Genomic DNA, 17,697 nt, shown 5'->3' with positions numbered 1-17,697 from the left:
TATATTACTTTTGATAAATGTAAGTGTCAATTTGCTGTTACGTTACGTTCATCTTATTTTGAGAAAAAAAATTGTTGATTACTTTCAATCCAATCAGAAGAAAGGGCTGTTGCATTTTTTTGTACACTCGCTCTTTTCCTTTGAGGGCGCTATACTCCGAATTATATCCTGATTTGATAAAGTCACGGGGGCGCTATTTCCTGGTATGTCACCAACCTTCAACTCAACAGAGGGCACCATTCAATTTTTTCCCATACAATTGTATTCAATAGAGGTTACGCTTCTCTTTTCAATAGACAGCATAATTTCCTCACTTAAAAGACTGCTGAACTATAAAATTGTTTTGTCATTCGCATTGGCTGCAACTCTGGCTTTGCACATGTGGGGCTGCTTTTACGTGAATAGCATCCTGATTCTCTGTACTAATTTATATTGGTCACAAAGTTTAATAACGAGCAGTGTGACCGTCGATAATTTTGGACTTTTATCATTCTTCAAGGAAGTTTCCTTGGAGGTCTTATTGAGGGCGCTATAATCATGGAAGTTCGTCCTTTTTTGATGAAGTCCTGGGGGCGCTGTTGCTTGCAAGTGCTCGTTTGTCAACTTTCAATTCAACAGAGGGCGCTATTACTTTTTCTTTTCCATAATATTGTTCAATAGAGGGCGCTACTCATATTATTAATGGATCACGGGCACTAAATATTTAATGAACAGAGGGCGCTATTATATTTTGAATAGACAGCGCTAAATATCGAATCAATAGAGGGCGCTAAGGTATTTTTCGATAGAGGGCGCTAAATATTGATTCAACAGAGGGCGCTATAATTTTTTCCAATATTTAGAGGTTTTTTGTTTTCAATAGGGGGCATTATTGGTAATTTGTTTGCGCACTAAAGCATGCATGCGGCATGCATTCAAACTAACTGGACAAGAAAAGCATGATAAGTTCAGGCAGCATGGCATGACGTGAGGTAAGCGTTCTTTGTCTGACATGTCTGAATCTGAATTTAGCATGCCCGTAAAGTTGAACTAATGCATAATAATAAACGCAAATAAAAAAGGATTGGTAAGGGATTATGTAAATACTTAAAATATAGGCCCATGTCGATGACTTTTGTTGGAAAATGTTTGCATGGTCATGATGTAGCCCCACAAATAGGGCTGTAGTGGCTCGCTTTTACAATCTTTCTCTTATCTGCCGCCACCGCAGCCCTACTTCAAGGCATTTCTTAAATGCCTGAAATCCAAACTGCAGGATTGTCACAAACTTTGAATCCTAATATCTTCCGAAATATGAATGACTCGACAATTTTACTTACACCGGCGTATTTCTCAGAGTTTGGACTTTCATACCAGTACCCTAAAGCTTTCCAAAATTGAAAACCGATGTATGGCGCCTCGAAAAACCTGTCCTGTACTGTTAAATCATGCCAGCCACGGGCGGCGCCATTTTGAAAACCGAAGGCAGCGTTTCCTTATCGTGCGTCGGATTTCAAGGCACCCGACAGGCGCTCTGTGTATACAGTACATTGTACCATTTAAAACTGGTACCCCGTACATTGTGCGTGACAGACGATCAAGGAACCGGTGAAATTAAATTTGAATAATATTAATATGCATGTTGTACCATGCTCCACGCGCGGCCAAACGCATACCCGCAAAGTGCGCGCGCAACTTATACTAAGCAATGCTGCGACAAACATGAATTATGCATCTCCGGCACCTGTCGGGTGCCCTGACTTCCTACGCACGAAGCCCTGTTTACGTTTTTCAAAATGGCGCCGCCCGTAGTCGGCATTTAACAGTGCAGGACAGGTTTTTCGAGGCGCCTTACATCGGAAAATTTATGATTTTGGAAAGCTTTAGGATGCTGATATGAAAGTCCAAACTCTGAGAAATACGCCGGTGTAAGTAGAATTGTCGAGCCATTCATATTTCGGAAGATATTTAGGATTCAAAGTTTGTGACAATCCTGCAGTTTGGATTTCAGGCATTTAAGACATGCCTTGAAGTTGAAGTAGGGCTGTGGTGGCGATATGGCGACGGATAAGAGACAGATTATAAAAGCGAGCCACTACAGCCCTATTTGTGGAGCTAGGTCATGATGGTGAACTAACAAGGGCCCCTTAAGGGGGTATACTATTACCACTGATTACTAAGTCATAGCCAAAGCCTAACTCATGGGTCCTGATGCCCTAAGGTCATGGACCAAGGCCGTAGTTATTCCCTGGTCAGTCCCAACTGAGACACCATAGTATTGTTGAGACACTGCACATGTCCTCTGGCAATCTTGGAAATTTTAGCATTTTCATTGTCATATTGGTTGTAATTGGTGGCAGTGATCACAAATGTTTACAAACTGCTTTTGTGCTGATCTTTTCTCATGTTTCTTGGAATATAATTTGCAATGCCGGTTGTCCTCATCTATTTTGGGGCAGTACGTGTTGCACCTAGCAAATTTAAAAAAAATTGACTTAAATGGACTCTTCAAATCGCCTTTTTAACATTTGGACATGGTCAGGGCAATTGTCGAGTCCAAATACCATCCATGTACTTTTGATTCCATTAATTCATTTCGCTCAAAATGTAGCTTATGTTCTGTCGTACCCCGAATCAAAATCTTCCGAATTCACTTATAAAACGGTCCTGAAAATGTCTAATGCACCCAGCTTAGGATTAAGCGAGAATTGGAGATCCCAAAAAATATGGTAATGTTTCATATATGGAAAGAAAAGAGAAATTCTCCTGGCTCTCGTCTTCTTTTCTTGTCATCTTCTTCATTTAGTGATTCAAAAAGTATGCAAATTAATGCATCTAAAGATTATGTCGGACCAAAGATGGTCGTGATGCACAATGCGCCGAGCTAGCTGACAAGTCACAAAGCAGTGTCGACCTATTTATTCCTTAGCAGTGCAATGTCCGACGTACTCCTCAATGTGTTTGTCCACTGAAGAATAACATTGTGGGTCATTTCTCTGTTGGTAGAGAGAAGGAAGAAGTTTAAATATCCAAGCAATGGAAAGACAGATGAAAAAATGAAGGAAATGGAAGTCGACCCCTTCTTTTGGTTTTGGTATCATTTCTTTAATTAAGTCACTGATCTGTTCTCGTTGCTGAAGTCAACTCTCAGAGTCAGTCATCACAATTGTTTTTTTCCTCATGTTTGTTCTTCTATAGAAGCAAGCGTAGGAGAGAGTCAAGTTCCAATGAGGACTGTAGTCATGGCGACTCTGACAGTGATGAGGAACAAGAACAGTGGATGGACACAACAGCAGGTAGAGAAGTTGTCACTTTTCAGTCTTGTTTGTTGAGAAATAAGTTTTTGCTGGTACATTTGTCCCTGGCACTTCACTTCTTAAACTCCAAGGTTCTTTTGAAAGTAAAGTTTGTCAGTATATTGGTAATATCCAATATATCAATTTTGCTTTTTATCGATATGAACAATATTACCCACTTCGGACCGGGGCATTTTTCAACGTTGAGGATGCTGGGCCGGCACTACTATCATTTTTTCCGTTTTCAAAATCCTTCAACAATTCATCATTCCATTTAACAGTCGTTTATAGCCGCACGGAGTAATCTTCAGGCACTACTCTAAGTTGACAGGTGACCTTTATTGACACCCGAATATTTCAGCCAGGCCTGCAGCCTTGTAAACAGCCCAGATTGTGCGGTGTTATACAGCTGTCTTTTGTTCACGAACCTGGCTCAGTGCACTGCTGACCTCTTTTCAATAGGGGCCAGACTAGCATGCAGCGGTGCTGTGTGGCTCATCGCTGCGGTGGTGGAGAGCTTTTGTCCCCGGTGGTAATCCGCTTGCTCTAAATAGCCCAAACCGTGGTATACGGTTTCAAAATAATGCTGGATTATCACCACTGTTGAGAGTGAAAAATGCCGGTCATGCCCAGCAGCCTGGTCTTTTGTTCGGAGTACAGTCTTTTGTTACAGGGCCCTGTTTCCTTTGTCCGAGTTCGGAGACCCCGGTCACACATATAAACCATACGGCTCCGATCCCGGAGTCCCCGGCTGGTAGTGGTTACTGTATTGAAATTGAATATAGTGGTGGGTAGCCGTGTCAGTCAGGTAGAATACAAATATAAAGAATCAGTAGCACTTTAATGACTAACTATTAAAGTAAAACTCTGCGTAAGCTTTCGTAGCTACAGCTACTTCATCAGATGCAATGAAGTGAACATCATATGGCATGGTTTATATGCTGGTCATTAGACAAAAGGTGATGAGTCACTGCTTTAGTGTGACAGAAAGGCATGGTCGCTGTTAAGCCCTCCATTGATGCAGTCCAGTTTATTGATGATCTTCTGTTCAGCTGCTTCTCTCAGCATCCTGTCCTTGAATGCCCTTTGTTGTAGTACTGCAACTGTTAATTGGCTAACTGAGAGGCCTGGGAGGTTGAAGTGTTCAGCAACAGGTTTTTCTGTGTTTTTGTTCCTGATGTCAAACTTGTGACTATTCATGCGTTGCTTTAGGGATTGTCCAGTTTGTCCAATGTAGACGGCAGTGGGGCAAAGTTTGCAGGTTATAGCATAGATAACATTGGTGGACGTGCAGTCAAATGATCCCTTGATGGAGTGTGTGGCATTGTTGGGCCCAATGATATCCATGTTGGTATTTATGTGTAGGCAAAGTTGACATCTGGGGCTGTTGCAAAGGGTGGTACCATTGTTGGCAGGGGGGGTGAGGGAACTGCTGACCAGATGGTCTTGAAGATTGGGAGGTTGTTTGTAGGCAACAATTGGTTGCAGTTGCAGAACAAATCACCAAAGCCAAATCCAAACCCTGAGATGAGTTACTCCAGTACAAACCATGTGACAGCCCAGACAGGATCCCCTTGTTGCCGCATACAGCCTTGCACTCAAACCCCTGCTATGCATAATTAATGAACTGAACTCTATACTTCAAGATGACACCCTAGAGCAAATCTTCAAGAATAAACCAATTTGTAATATTGGTATTATCGATATCTGGCCGCTGGTATACATAAATGTACCAATATCGGCAATTATCTATAATCAACAGAGCTTATTTGATAGATGAGCACACTTCAAGAAATCCCCACTCACATAATGTCCAGATTTGTGATGTGATAAGTACAGAACAGGGTTCTCCCCAGGATTTTTCAAAAATGTTGGGGATTTCCGTTGTGGTTTACCAACATTTTGTGAAGCCATGGCATGGGGTTTGGACCCCGCCCAAGGGCCCCGAAAAGTTTTGGACTTTAGATGCTATCAGCTGCATTTTAGAGCATTTCCTGGGTTTTTCAAGTACCTTTTCTCAGGAAAAAACATAACAAATTCGATATTTTTTTTAAATGTTGCATATTAGTATTTAAACAAATGACCAGTTTTCCTTTCTGGACTACTAATTAGGCCTGTGGGCACAAAAGGAGTCATTTCAAGTTTCAGACGTGCAACAACATGTAGTGGCTGTCTAATCAACGATATAACCATCCGTTTATTCAGTTTGAATTTTAATACATGCTTCAACTTTTCCATTTTGCTGATCAGACCTGAAACTATGAGCTCCATTCAGTTGTAATGCAAAACATTACTCGGACACTCTTGATAGAAGCGACATTAAATTGATTGTACACGGACCATCGGTACCGATGGTCTGTGTACAAACCAGAATGGACCAATCAGGAAACAGCGCCCGTGGCTTGTGTACTGCCAGAACGTAGCCAATTAGAGCGCACATGCTCACCTTGCATGCTCCACACCCGTTGGCCTTCCCACTCGAGAATTACAAGCAGATAAACAGTGGCTGACCACAGGGCTTTACGAGCGCTGTGAGAGCATGTTGTTTTGTGATTGACCACTGATTGACCCTTAAGTTCCAAGCTTTTCAAAGCGGTGGTTGGGCATTGGGTATGTGCATTATCATATCCATCTGGGAAAGCTATCTGCAGGTTATACTTCCCAAATTATGTGGAGGTCTACTGCGTGTATAATAAATGGTGTACATGTACATGTAGACAACACAAGAAACCAGTGTTCTAACATGCGCAGTCAGAGCTTACAGAGAAAAATAATACAGTTTTTATTGAGTCCGAGAAAGCTCATCGTTTTCTGGGACAAGATAACCGAAGAAAAAACAAGGGTTGGGGTCCGTTCGAAAAGTTTCTGGCTAAATAAAACCTTAATGTTCAGAGCCATATTATCAAATCTGGCAGTTACATGAAAGCTTTGTCCATTGAGGCATTTCTTGCCCTTCTATTTGATGGAGCTCCACTTCAAGATCGCGAGGGTGTTGTGAACGAAGAGAGAAAGACACAAATTGTTAGACAAAATTGCACGAGTAAGAGGACAGTGTGTTTAGTCTCTGATACTTTAGTGATAGGAAGATTCCCTCCTGTTGATGATGGGGTCGATGGCGAATGTGCGGTCAGAGTTTAAGTGAGTGATGAAGATGATGAGGTGAACATAGGTCATAATAACGAACTTCAAGACAAGGAGGAAGAAATAAACAAAGAAGAAGCTGGTCAGCCTGAGCAAAACGGGCAGAATTGCACCGGGAGGCATACTGTATCCTCCATGACACTCAAGCTTGTTCAGATATCCCGCGAAGCCCGATCTCAAGAACATGAGCAACGGCTTTCAGAACACTTAGAAAAGGAGTCTACTCACAAGAAATCGCTAACATAGTGGCAAGAAATCGCTAACATAGTGGCAAGAGTGCACAATGGGGGGAAGGAAGACTTTTGGTTGGCATTAGCGATGAGCGTAAAGGAAAGTACACAAAGGCTTGAGGGCGCAGACCTAGCAAGTTAGGAAGAGAGCAAACCTGTCTGATAGGCCTCACTTGCATCAACAACTCGCAGGTTCTTAATGGCGTGAAACTTCATAGCCCAAAAGAGGTAAGGATGACCAATCTTTTCTTTCTCAAAGATACACGGCCCAATCTGGAGGCGTATCGTGGTTAGCAAGGAGGACGGCTTGGGGAGTTTGATGTGCTTCACGTAATGGTCCCAGTAACCTAACTTCATGAAACTCATCGACGGCGTGCAATATTGTGGGAGAATTTCCCTTTTCAATCCATGATGAGGCTAGCGACAGAAGCCGGTGAGCACCGGCATTACTTAAGCATGACATATTTTTATCAACACAATTTGAGAGGTGGCGGTAAAAACAGACCCACAGTTTTGCAAGCTCTCTTCGAATGGCAGTGGAGATGTCTTTGTCCATCTGAAATTGTTGTGGCTTTAGACGAGTTTGTTGAAGACCATCTGACAATGTGTGATGTTGATTAAGAGAGTCACAGCGATGGAGAAAACCGACCTTTGAGTATGGTAGAAGATCAAGTATCTGAAGACGACACTGGGAATGAAGACGCAACGCAGATGAAGAGCATAGCTAACCAAATGTTCGTCCCTGCTGGCAAGCTGAGTGCTTCCCAGGACACAGTATCTTCTGAGATAAGACGCCTTGGTGGAAGGGTATGGAGAGGTAGCATGTTGCCAGATGAAAGAATTCCTTTAAGGTGGATAGTTGTGTTTCACATAATCTAGCAGAAGGTTTTCGGAGGGGGTGGATTGTTGTATCCGACGACTACTTTTACCACTGTGCCAGAGATGGCCACGATACAGGTGTCGATAACTACGAACTTGACACACAAAAACTAAAGGATGCTCCGCCACAACTGCTCCAATCACTGAAGAATCTTTCCGCCCCCGGTGACATCACAGAGAGAAGAAACAGACGATAATACACGTACACGTGTCATAAAAATGTCATTCTAAAATATAGTAACATTGAAGTTTGATCGAGCAACAATCTGGCTATGACTTTTAGTTCATTACGAAATCCATTTGACATTGACGATGATGCTTGAAAAGCGCTGTTTCCCGTCTTATAAATGTGAACCTGTAACATTTCAATCCAATAAAACAAAATCGCAAGACCAAGGCTTAAAGTCGCCGTTATCAAAATACATGTACTCGATATGCTTATTTATTTTGCAACAAGCTCCAGCGAGTACGTTGAATTTTACAGCTGCAAATCAAAACAATTGGGAGGAGTGGCGTGCATTGCCAGAGGAAGAAAAGGAAAACTACAAAAACAAAAACATAAAAAAAACAAAAAAGGTATAGCTGCTGAAAACTAAAGGATTGGTGTTCTGGGTATGTATTTGGGTAACAATAAGTAGCAACAACGAAAGTGATGATCCAACAAAGCAAAAAAAAATTGACTAACTGACAGACCAACAACCACCCGCTTAAAAGATAGTACCGCATGCAGTCCCTTTAATTTTTCGTTTTCTCGATTAACGTGAAGACACAACACGCTGCAAATTGCGCCCGCACCCCTTCCCTTCCGCTCTCGCACCCCCCTTTTGACTCAACAAAACTGAATACTCTGCACACTGGAAATTCGTCCCTGTACCCCACATTTACCTTCTCGCACCCCACTTTTCCCTTCTCGCACCCCTCTTTTGACTCGACAAAACTGAAGGCTCAACACACTGCAAATTGGGGCCCGCACCCCTCTTTTCCCTTCTCGCACCCCTCTTTTCCCTTCTCGCACCCCTCTTTTCCCTTTTCGCACCTCTCTTTTCCCTTCTCGCACCCCTCTTTTGACTCGACAAAACTAAAGGCTCAACACACTGCAAATTGGGGCCCGCACCCCTCTTTTCCCTTCTCGCACCCCTTTTTTCCCCTTCTCTCACCCCTCTTTTACATTCTCGCACTCCGCTTTTGACTCGGCAAAACTGAGTACTCCCCACACTGCAAATCCACGTCCGCACCTCTCTTTTCCCATTCTCACACCCCACTTTTTCCTTCTCTCACCCCTCTTTTTCCTTCTCTCACCCCTCTTTTCCCTTCTCGCACCCCTCTTTTCCCTTCTCGCACCCCTCTTTTCCCTTCTCGCACCCCTCTTTTCCCTTCTCGCACCCCTCTTTTCCCTTCTTGGACCCTGCTTTGGAGTCAACAAAACTGAATACTCTGCAGACTGGAAATTTGCTGCTGTACCCCCACTTTTCCCTTCTCTCACCCCACTTTTCCCTTCTCTCACCCCACTTTTCCCTTCTCTCACCCCACTTTTCCCTTCTTGTACCCCACATATCCCTTCTCTCACCCCTCTTTTCCCTTCTCACACCTCTCTTTTCCCTTCTTGCATCCTACTTTTCCCTTCTCTCACCCCTCTTTTCCCTTCTCACACCTCTCTTTTCCCTTCTCACACCTCTCTTTTCCCTTCTTGCACCCCACTTTTCCCTTCTCGCACCCCTCTTTTCTGTTCTCACACACGCTTTTGACTCCACAATACTTAATACTTCCCACACGCAAATTCACTCCTGCACCCCCTTTTCCCTTCTTGCACCCCTCTTTTCCCTTCTCACACCTCTCTTTTCCCTTCTCACACCTCTCTTTTCCCTTCTTGCACCCCACTTTTCCCTTCTCGCACCCCTCTTTTCTGTTCTCACACACGCTTTTGACTCCACAATACTTAATACTTCCCACACGCAAATTCACTCCTGCACCCCCTTTTCCCTTCTTGCATCCCACTTTTCCCTCCATGCGGGGGAGGTTGGGGGCACAGATCACTGGGCACCATAGGAAAGCACACATGTACACGTAAACAGAGTGTAAACGTCATCATAGAGATCAGTACATAGGTCCATTCTCTGTGAAGGAAACAGCCAAGTCAAGTGGGTATTCTTGACGGGCGGATCCAGCCCCATTAAAATACAGGAATATGATGGACAGGCCGGGACAAAATGGGGTCATCGTTTTGCTACGACTTCCACCAGGCAGTTTGCAAATTTTCCCCACTGCACTGTTCTTTCTTTTTCCTTACTATTGCTGACTTTATGTTTTAATATTTGGGTGCTTGACAAACCCAGTCACCACCTTGAAGGTCAGTGCAGTGGTAAATCACGAAACCAGATGCTGTCACAGCGCTCGTAAAACCCTGTGGTCATCCCGCTGTTTATGTGCTTGCAATTCTGGACCTTGAAGGCCACCGTGGGCGTGGAGCAAGGTGAGCATGTGCACTCTTATTGGCTACGTTCTGGCAGTGCACAAGCCACGGGTGCTGTTTCCTTATTGGTCCATTCTGGTTTGTACACGGACCATCGGTACCGATGGTCCGTGTACAATCAATTTAATGTCGCTTCTATCGAGAGTGTCCGAGTAATGAATATTAGCTTAAAAGAAACATATTTCATAAAAATATGAAATGATTTGGTCTTTGTATATAAAATAAACAACAAGGCTTTTCTTGTATATCGGCAAGAAGGAATACCCGCTGCAGGTGGCTGCTTCGTTTGGGTTTCCCTTTGATTGAGTTTCTGCCATTGTGCCCGAGACAAAACCCGGTGATATGGCGTGATATGGCACCGAGAAATATCGTCCCCGTTGTAGATGCCATTAATACTCTTACACAGGGCTACGGCTGCCACCATGAACAAAAAAAGTGTGTGGGATCGATGTTGTAAGTTCTGCAAATGGTATAGTATAAAATTGTAACCTTCGTAAATGCAGCCCCAGTAGTCATGGTAGTGTATTGAGCACACAGCACAGAGAAAGCACACCTGCGCGCGGGTGCATGTACGACGCCCATGACCGAAGTTCAGATTTCATGCAACACTGGCCTTGAGCAACGTTTGGTGCCGATGTACAGTACATGTACGGTGTCCAGTGTGTGGCCGCCGACACGTGGTGCACAATGCATGTACAGTACATGGAAAAATGCAGGACTAAACTGTTTTTTCATCGAGATTTTCCGGACATGTAATCTGAATTATGTAAGAAAACTCTGGGCCACACTGTCATAATTATATTGTGCATATCGGGGATGAGAAAATGGGTATCGGCCCGTTGGCTCGATACGCAAGTTTGTATGTGGGGAGAACCCTGCAGAAACATGAGAAAGCAGTCCTTGGTACCTTAATCTGTTTGTACATGGGCCCACTGGCTTAAAATAGACCATGTCTTAATCAACTGGCTTAGGCTGATAGTAGTACATAAGTCTGTGGCAATGACTAAAGCCGCTTACCTGTGGCTTACCTGTAGTTGTCTCACATCTAGCCTCAGCCATACCTTTTGAACATTGACTTAAACCCCCAGACTCTTTTAAAGTGGCATGTTCAAGAAGCACAACATAGTTTCCCCAGGACTTGTATTTGCCAAGACAGACAAATCATAATGCCGATTATTTTTCTCATCATTACTAGGTGTTGAAGGCAGATGACAGCGTGGTTGGTCCCCTGCTTGTGAGCTCATCTTCTGGCATCACTGTCCTGATAGAGACAGTTGAGAGCAGCATGGCTGGTCCCCTGCCTGTGGGCTCATCTGCTGGCATCACTGTCCTGATAGAGTAAGGTGGTAGCAGCGTGGTTGGTCCCCTGCCTGTGGGTTCATCTGCTGGACTCACTGTCCTGATAGAGTAAGGAGCAAGCAGCGTGGTTGGTGCCCTGCCTGTGGGCTCATTTTCTGGCATCACTTCCCTGATAGAGTAAGGTGATAGCAGCGTGGTTGGTCCCCTGCCTGTGAGCTCATCTTCTGGCATCACTGCCCTGATAGAGTAAGGTGATAGCAGCGTGGTTGGTCCCCTGCCTGTGGGCTCATCTTCTGGCATCACTGTCCTGAGAGAGTAAGGTGATAGCAGCGTGGTTGGTCCCCTGCCTGTGAGCTCATCTTCTGGCATCACTGTCCTGATAGAGTAAGGTGATAGCAGCGTGGTTGGTCCCCTGCCTGTGGGCTCATCTTGTGGCATCACTGTCCTGATAGAGTAAGGTGATAGCAGCGTGGTTGGTCCCCTGCCTGTGGGCTCATCTTCTGGCATCACTGCCCTGATAGAGTAAGGTGGTAGCAGCGTGGTTGGTCCCCTACCTGTGGGCTCATCTTCTGGCATCAGTTGTTTTGATAAAGTAAGTCATCTTTGAATTCTTTCCTTTTAGAGTGTAATTGTAACAAACATGATTTGGGTACTTTTCCTTTGTACCAGGTTCCCATGGTCATAGAAAATCCTCAAAAACACACCCTGAAAAGTCACTGAAAATGCATTCAAAATGGGGGGAAGATGAGTCTTGGTTGTCTGAGGAAAAGTAGTGGAAAAGACATGGAAATCACGCAACTCAAAATCACGGAAGGGTTACCGTTTGATATTCCATTTTTGATGTGATACCAAAAGAATGACAGATGTACAGGCTGTCCTTTTGCTCAAACTTTTTAGTTTGTGATTGAAAAACCTAACTGTACCTTTTCTTGCATCTTTTGGTCATTCCCTGTGTTTAGATTTTGGGAGGCTTGATTGCCAAGTGAATTTACTGCCATGGCTGCCTATGTTAAGACTGGCTAATGTATTCCCCACATCGTGATGTGAGTGGACCAACCAACGATGAAATCTCCAAAGTTGAAGAGGCAGGTTACCATGCAGGTAAGAGTCTCATGTGTTGCATATGCTTGCAAGGATGTATCTAGGAAAGGAAGGGGGAAGTGAAGGCCCCCCCAGGCAGCCAACCTCTTCTTTTGGAAGATGATGAAAGTCCCTTTTGAACAGTGGATAAAAATCCCCAACAGTTGCCAACCCCCCTCCAAATATTCAAAGCAAAACAAGTCCACTTCCCACTCCAGAATTTTGGTTCTGGATCCACCCTTGGCTTTTGGGTGCTTTTGGTTAGCTAACAGAGGGCAGCCCCGACCTAGGGATGGTCGTTTGTACTGTACCAAACAAGCAAGATGGTGGGGATGAGGTTAAACCCTTGTAACCAGGGCAAGCTTAGTGAATGCACCCACTATGCTGGAATTGTTTTCATTTTTTTTGGCCTAAATTTCCTTTTCCTTGGTGATTCATTGCTGTGTCATGGAAAATTACCAATCACCAATGGTCAGCATTTCCTGCGACTTGTTCAAGGAGCAAATTTAGGTTTCACAATTTTAAAATAAATACACATGAAATAAGCATCCTCCCCATTTCCATAAAATGCCTTTAGACTGGCATTACAGTGAAGCGCCCTCAGTTGTCCAGAAAGGCATGATGTCACTTTTTAATTCACTTCACCCAAAATGGTTGTCAAATAGGTGTCTTCAGAAGATAAATCTCAAATGATGTGCAATGTGCAGTGTTAGTTCAGTCCATCAGAAGTCCTGTCATGAGTAAGAGATCCAAGTCCTTTCATCATACCGGGTACTTCATTCTCTGACTTGAAAATAGTTGAAAAGAACGAGAGACTTGGAGGGACTTTGTGTTAGATACAATTACAACAGGGACTGTTTTGTATGAAATAAAGTGGCAAATTGAGGACCATACAAGGATCCTTGCATTTTTCTCAAAATTGTCTCAATTTCTACGGCAGCTCATTCTTCTGTGTTTAATTTCTTCCCAGACATTGTTGATGTGGAAGCTGTGCATAAGGAGAACCAGACAGTGCTGATGAGAAGAGCGCCCTCGCCTCCTTCAACAAGGAGAGAAGCAAGATGAAAGACAACGTCCTAAAGGATTTCCCAGGCATGATTTACAAGAATGTCAAACAGAGGAAGAAACTCAGATAGATGCCAGTCCTCGCCTCCATCACTGAGGAGGAACAGTTTCTAAGACTGCCTGAGGGATCCTCGTCAGAATCGTAGGCATTGATTCAAAGGCAAGGAAAGGAGTCAATCTTCTCAGAGATGCAGTTCCTTGCTTCCACCTTAACATGTGATGGAGCAAGTCTCTCTGCATTTGTACACTACTCAAAAGGATCAAAGGATCAGAATATAAAAAAAGGATTCACATCCTAAGAAATATGAGTGTCATTTAATGTGGTTATGTTCTAGCTACAAAACAAGTAAAACTTATTGGTTCCAGTCTAATGCAAACCTTCTCTGCAGAGTACTGAAGTCCCATGAAATTGAAAAACACTTCGATCAGCACCTTGTCAAGGTCTCCTACACAGCCCTAAAAATAAGGAAAGTGGGGTTTTGGGAGAAGATGAGTTGTTAGAATGATATGTTGTTAATGTGAGGGCGCTATTTACAAGGTAGAATGATGTCCTGTTAATGCGAGGGCGCTACTTTTTATTCTGAAATTATTACAGCAGAGAAATGAAACAGTTTGAAGATATGATACATACATGTACATGTACCTGAGTGTAAAAAAATTATGACCTTTTTATTTCAGAAAAATAATGCCTACATCTGTTTGTAAATCTTCCCCAAGTTACATTTTTTTTAATAATTATTCATAAAAATAGACACAAAATAGTTGTTTGTGAACCGGTGCAGTTCATTTCTGACCAAAGGAGACTCTGTTGCTGAGAAAATTGCGCCCTCTCTTGGCCAAGCTCAGGGCTCATTGGACTATGAAACACATGATGCATTATCTGTCACTTTGTCAAAGTAGACAACTGGCCGAGATTTTCAAAGACAAATGTCTGATCCTTTAATATTTTTGAGTAGTGTATATCGGTATACAGTACAATGCTGCTACAATGAACAGGGTAGGGTCCATACACAATGCTTGGTGTAGCATACCTCCCCAACTGTTCTGATTTAATTGGGTGAAATTTCAAAGGCCTAAAAATTAAGCCGTTTCCATTTCTGTAAAAAAAGGGAAAATTTCTTTTAAAAAAAGGGAGAAAAAAATTCCTTGCAAGAGGGCGCTATTTGCCAAAAAGGAGGTGCCATTTGCAGAAAAAGAGAGCGCTATATGCCGTGTTGTAAAATGGTAGTTCTGATTTCTGAATTTTCAGTGTTGATATCTTAGCTTTGATTTCGTTATCATCAGGCCTAAATTTGTGTCTTTAATTTTAAAAGAAGTTTGCAATGTTCAGAAAAAGTGCCTAGAATCTTTGGGAGCCAAGGGGCATGTTCCATACACCCAATTGTTCAGGATAGTGAGGTTGTACTGTATTCATGACTTAAGAGGTACTTTTGTACATTCAGTTGTCAGAAACAGTCAATCAGTTTGATTTGAAACAAAAATTGCTGTTCACAAATTAGCTTATATCTTTAATGTATCGTAACCGATGTACTTTATTATGTACGCACGTTTAAAACATTCATGTATACTGGTATGAAGGTTTTCAAGATGCTATACTCCAAAAATTCCAATGATGTATTTGTGTGAAATTTTTTTATTATTAGGAAGCCTGTAGATACTTTGATAGAAAGGACTCTCATCAAAGTTTGTAACTCTTGCAAGCTTTTAAAATTTGAATGGTAAATTATGCAATTCACATCTCTGTTTCCCATTCAGGCAGCCAAAATACCTGCCCTGTTCAATCAACCTAGACGCCGTTCTGAACCTCAATTCAATAAGTTTTTCCTCTAACAAAATTCTGTGTATTATGTATTTTCCAATTTGTACCTGCACATTGCCAGAGCATTAGAAAAAGTCTTTGGCTGAAAATTATCACAAAACTGCAAGTCACAATTTGTTGGCTCAGTGCTGAAAGGTCATTACTGCAGAAATGTTATTTTTGAAAAGTTTGAAAAAATTATTTATTGAAACGTTTTTTAAAACTTCCAGACATAAAACTATTTTTTTTGCAGCTGACATACTTACATTTCAACCAGTTTTCACTCTCAAATTGATGTTTACAACAGTATTTTTCACTAAGGACCAATTAGCACTGACACAAATTTGTTTTGTTTGAAAATATTGCCTTGCAACAATGCCTTTATATACAAAATATTCACCACTTTGCTGTAACCAGTTAATTTCAATTTGCAAGTGAAATAAATGTTCATTTATTTCAACTAACAGAACAACTTTTGTTTGTATACATCTATTTGTGAAAATGTAGTACTTTGCCCTTTTAACCTTTCCCCAATCTCAACCATTTTACACTGCCAGATTTAATGTATTTCCTTCCAACTTTAGATTTTACACTGCAGCAGCCTAATCCAAAGCCCTGCCAGTCTTAAACATCTTCCAAGCTCCTTGTATAAAGTTCCTTCTTAGAGCCTTTAGTCTCAATCCTGCAAGGGCTACAATAAGCCCACTGGCAATATGGAACATTAAGGAGCTATGTCCTTCAACCCCATGGGATCCTCAGAGCTCTAATACTGATAGTCCCAAGCCCTCAGCCATCCACTCTACCCTTCCTATCAGCTCTCAAACTTCCAGCCCCAAGGCCTTCCACCCTTGCCTATCTCCAGGACAGAGTTTGGCTGAAAAACAGTCTAAGTCCAAACAATGGAAGGTTTAACATTTAGAAACGAACACATTTCTTCAAGAAAGTGCCGTGGCATAGCGGTTAAGGACACTAACTGCAATGCACAAGGACCTGGGTTCAATCCCAGGTGGGCATGCACAATTTTGTTAAAAAACTTAGTATATATAAAAAAAAAAAAAAAAAAACCTCCTTTTCCCGGGGACCCCGGGATTTGAACCGGGATCCCCTGGCCTGGCAGCCAGCTAGCTAACCACCAGGCCAATTGCTTCTTGATAGATTTCATTTCGGAACTTATATTTAAAGGTTAGGATTGCGCAATTTCGAAAAAGGTCAGGGGGCATAGCTTATCTGCATAGATTTAAATAACAAAAGCAGAAATTTGAATATGCCAAAAGACAGAGAATGGACAAAATATTCAGACCTTGCATGTACTTCGGTATGATGTATTTCCAAAATATATTTGCAAGCCTTCTACATTTAAACCTCTTCAAATTATCTATTTCTACATGTCAATTATGTTTCTGTCACAAAAAATTCAACTGTGTTAGTGGAACATTCAAGATTGAGATTCTGCAAAGACTGAATTTTCTGGGCATCTATATAAACTGTAAACTTGTTGGGACATTTTAAATAAAATTTGGAAGTAAGCCTCCAAGGCTATCTTGCTCTAAACTTTCTAGGAACATAATGGGCATTATTGGTACCTTTATTATGAACAATCTGGAGAGGAAAATTATGCACAATATCTAAAAAATTCAGAAAAAAAGAAAACCAGTAAAACAAAAAAACATGACCATTTTCCAGTTTCCTCAAGCATTTAAGAGTCCTATTTCTGAGCTTACTTTGTGCAAGCATGAACAGTATGATGGATATTTTGAAATTTCTACATTTGAATGAACAATGAGTCTAATGCTCTGTAATTTTAATTTACTCAGATACGACAGAAAGAATATCTTCAAATATGACTGATTTCTTCTTTAGAGACAAAACTTCACCCTTGAAAAGCAGTCTAAAAATATGGGTTTTTGTGTGAAAAAAGATTGTGCATGTTCAACTAAAAACATCTAGTATTCCCTATTCCAAAAAGCCTAAAACTAATCTAATCTAATCTTTGAGCATTGTAGCCAAGCCCCTGGGGACGAGGGCTAGCGTGGGTGCCAAAGCACCCCTAACTTTTTTGGACAAGGATGCTGGTGTACAAAATAGCACCCCAACTTAGACCATGTTAAGCAACAAACATAATCAAACTCATCAACATCAGACAACCACCGAAAAACCCCAGATATTTATGATTTTACAACCTCAGCACCCTTTAAGAAAAATGTGTTTCCGCAGGCATGATTGTCGTATCCTGTTTGTGCTGCCTAGTTTTGTTAAAGGGAAGCCCAACAAATCCCACAGTAGAAAGGAACCACTTCGGCCTTGCTGATGTTTTTTTGCCTACAGGAAAAAGAAAACAAGGAAGAGTGTTTCAGGACATTATACTACACAGACATTGTTGCCAAATTTAACTAACAGTATTTAGCTAGCTACAAGTAGACAGCGCCCTCTGTCATACGTAAGTTTGGTAGTCTGGTGAAT

General features: G+C 42.1%; 2 long non-coding RNA genes across 16 annotated transcripts in view; one reads left to right on the top strand and one right to left on the bottom strand.

The window, feature by feature from the left end:
- Positions 1–107: 107 nt before the first annotated feature.
- LOC147797937 (uncharacterized) lies at positions 108–15,709 on the top strand. 4 transcript variants are annotated; one of them, XR_015426997.1, is made up of 5 exons: positions 108–971; positions 3,181–3,275; positions 11,191–11,886; positions 12,254–12,395; positions 13,345–15,709. It is a non-coding gene; the product is annotated as an uncharacterized LOC147797937 (long non-coding RNA). The 4 variants fall into 4 exon arrangements; XR_015426995.1 differs by having other exon boundaries at positions 3,178–3,275; XR_015426998.1 differs by lacking the exon at positions 108–971 and adding an exon at positions 1,507–1,907.
- Positions 15,710–16,543: 834 nt separating this feature from the next.
- Positions 16,544–17,697, bottom strand: part of LOC147797936 (uncharacterized) — a 34,469-nt gene continuing 33,315 nt past the window's right edge. For all 12 annotated transcript variants that reach the window (XR_015427001.1, XR_015427002.1, XR_015427000.1 and 9 more), the window contains one exon: positions 16,544–17,556. This is a non-coding gene — a long non-coding RNA (uncharacterized LOC147797936). The remainder of the gene's footprint in view (positions 17,557–17,697) is intronic.

This window comes from Acanthaster planci, linkage group LG10 (assembly GCF_054643075.1).
Source record: "Acanthaster planci isolate LZ-2023a linkage group LG10, COTS_SCS, whole genome shotgun sequence".
Classification (NCBI taxonomy): Eukaryota; Metazoa; Echinodermata; class Asteroidea; order Valvatida; family Acanthasteridae; genus Acanthaster; species Acanthaster planci.
This window is presented reverse-complemented; position numbering and strand designations above follow the sequence as displayed.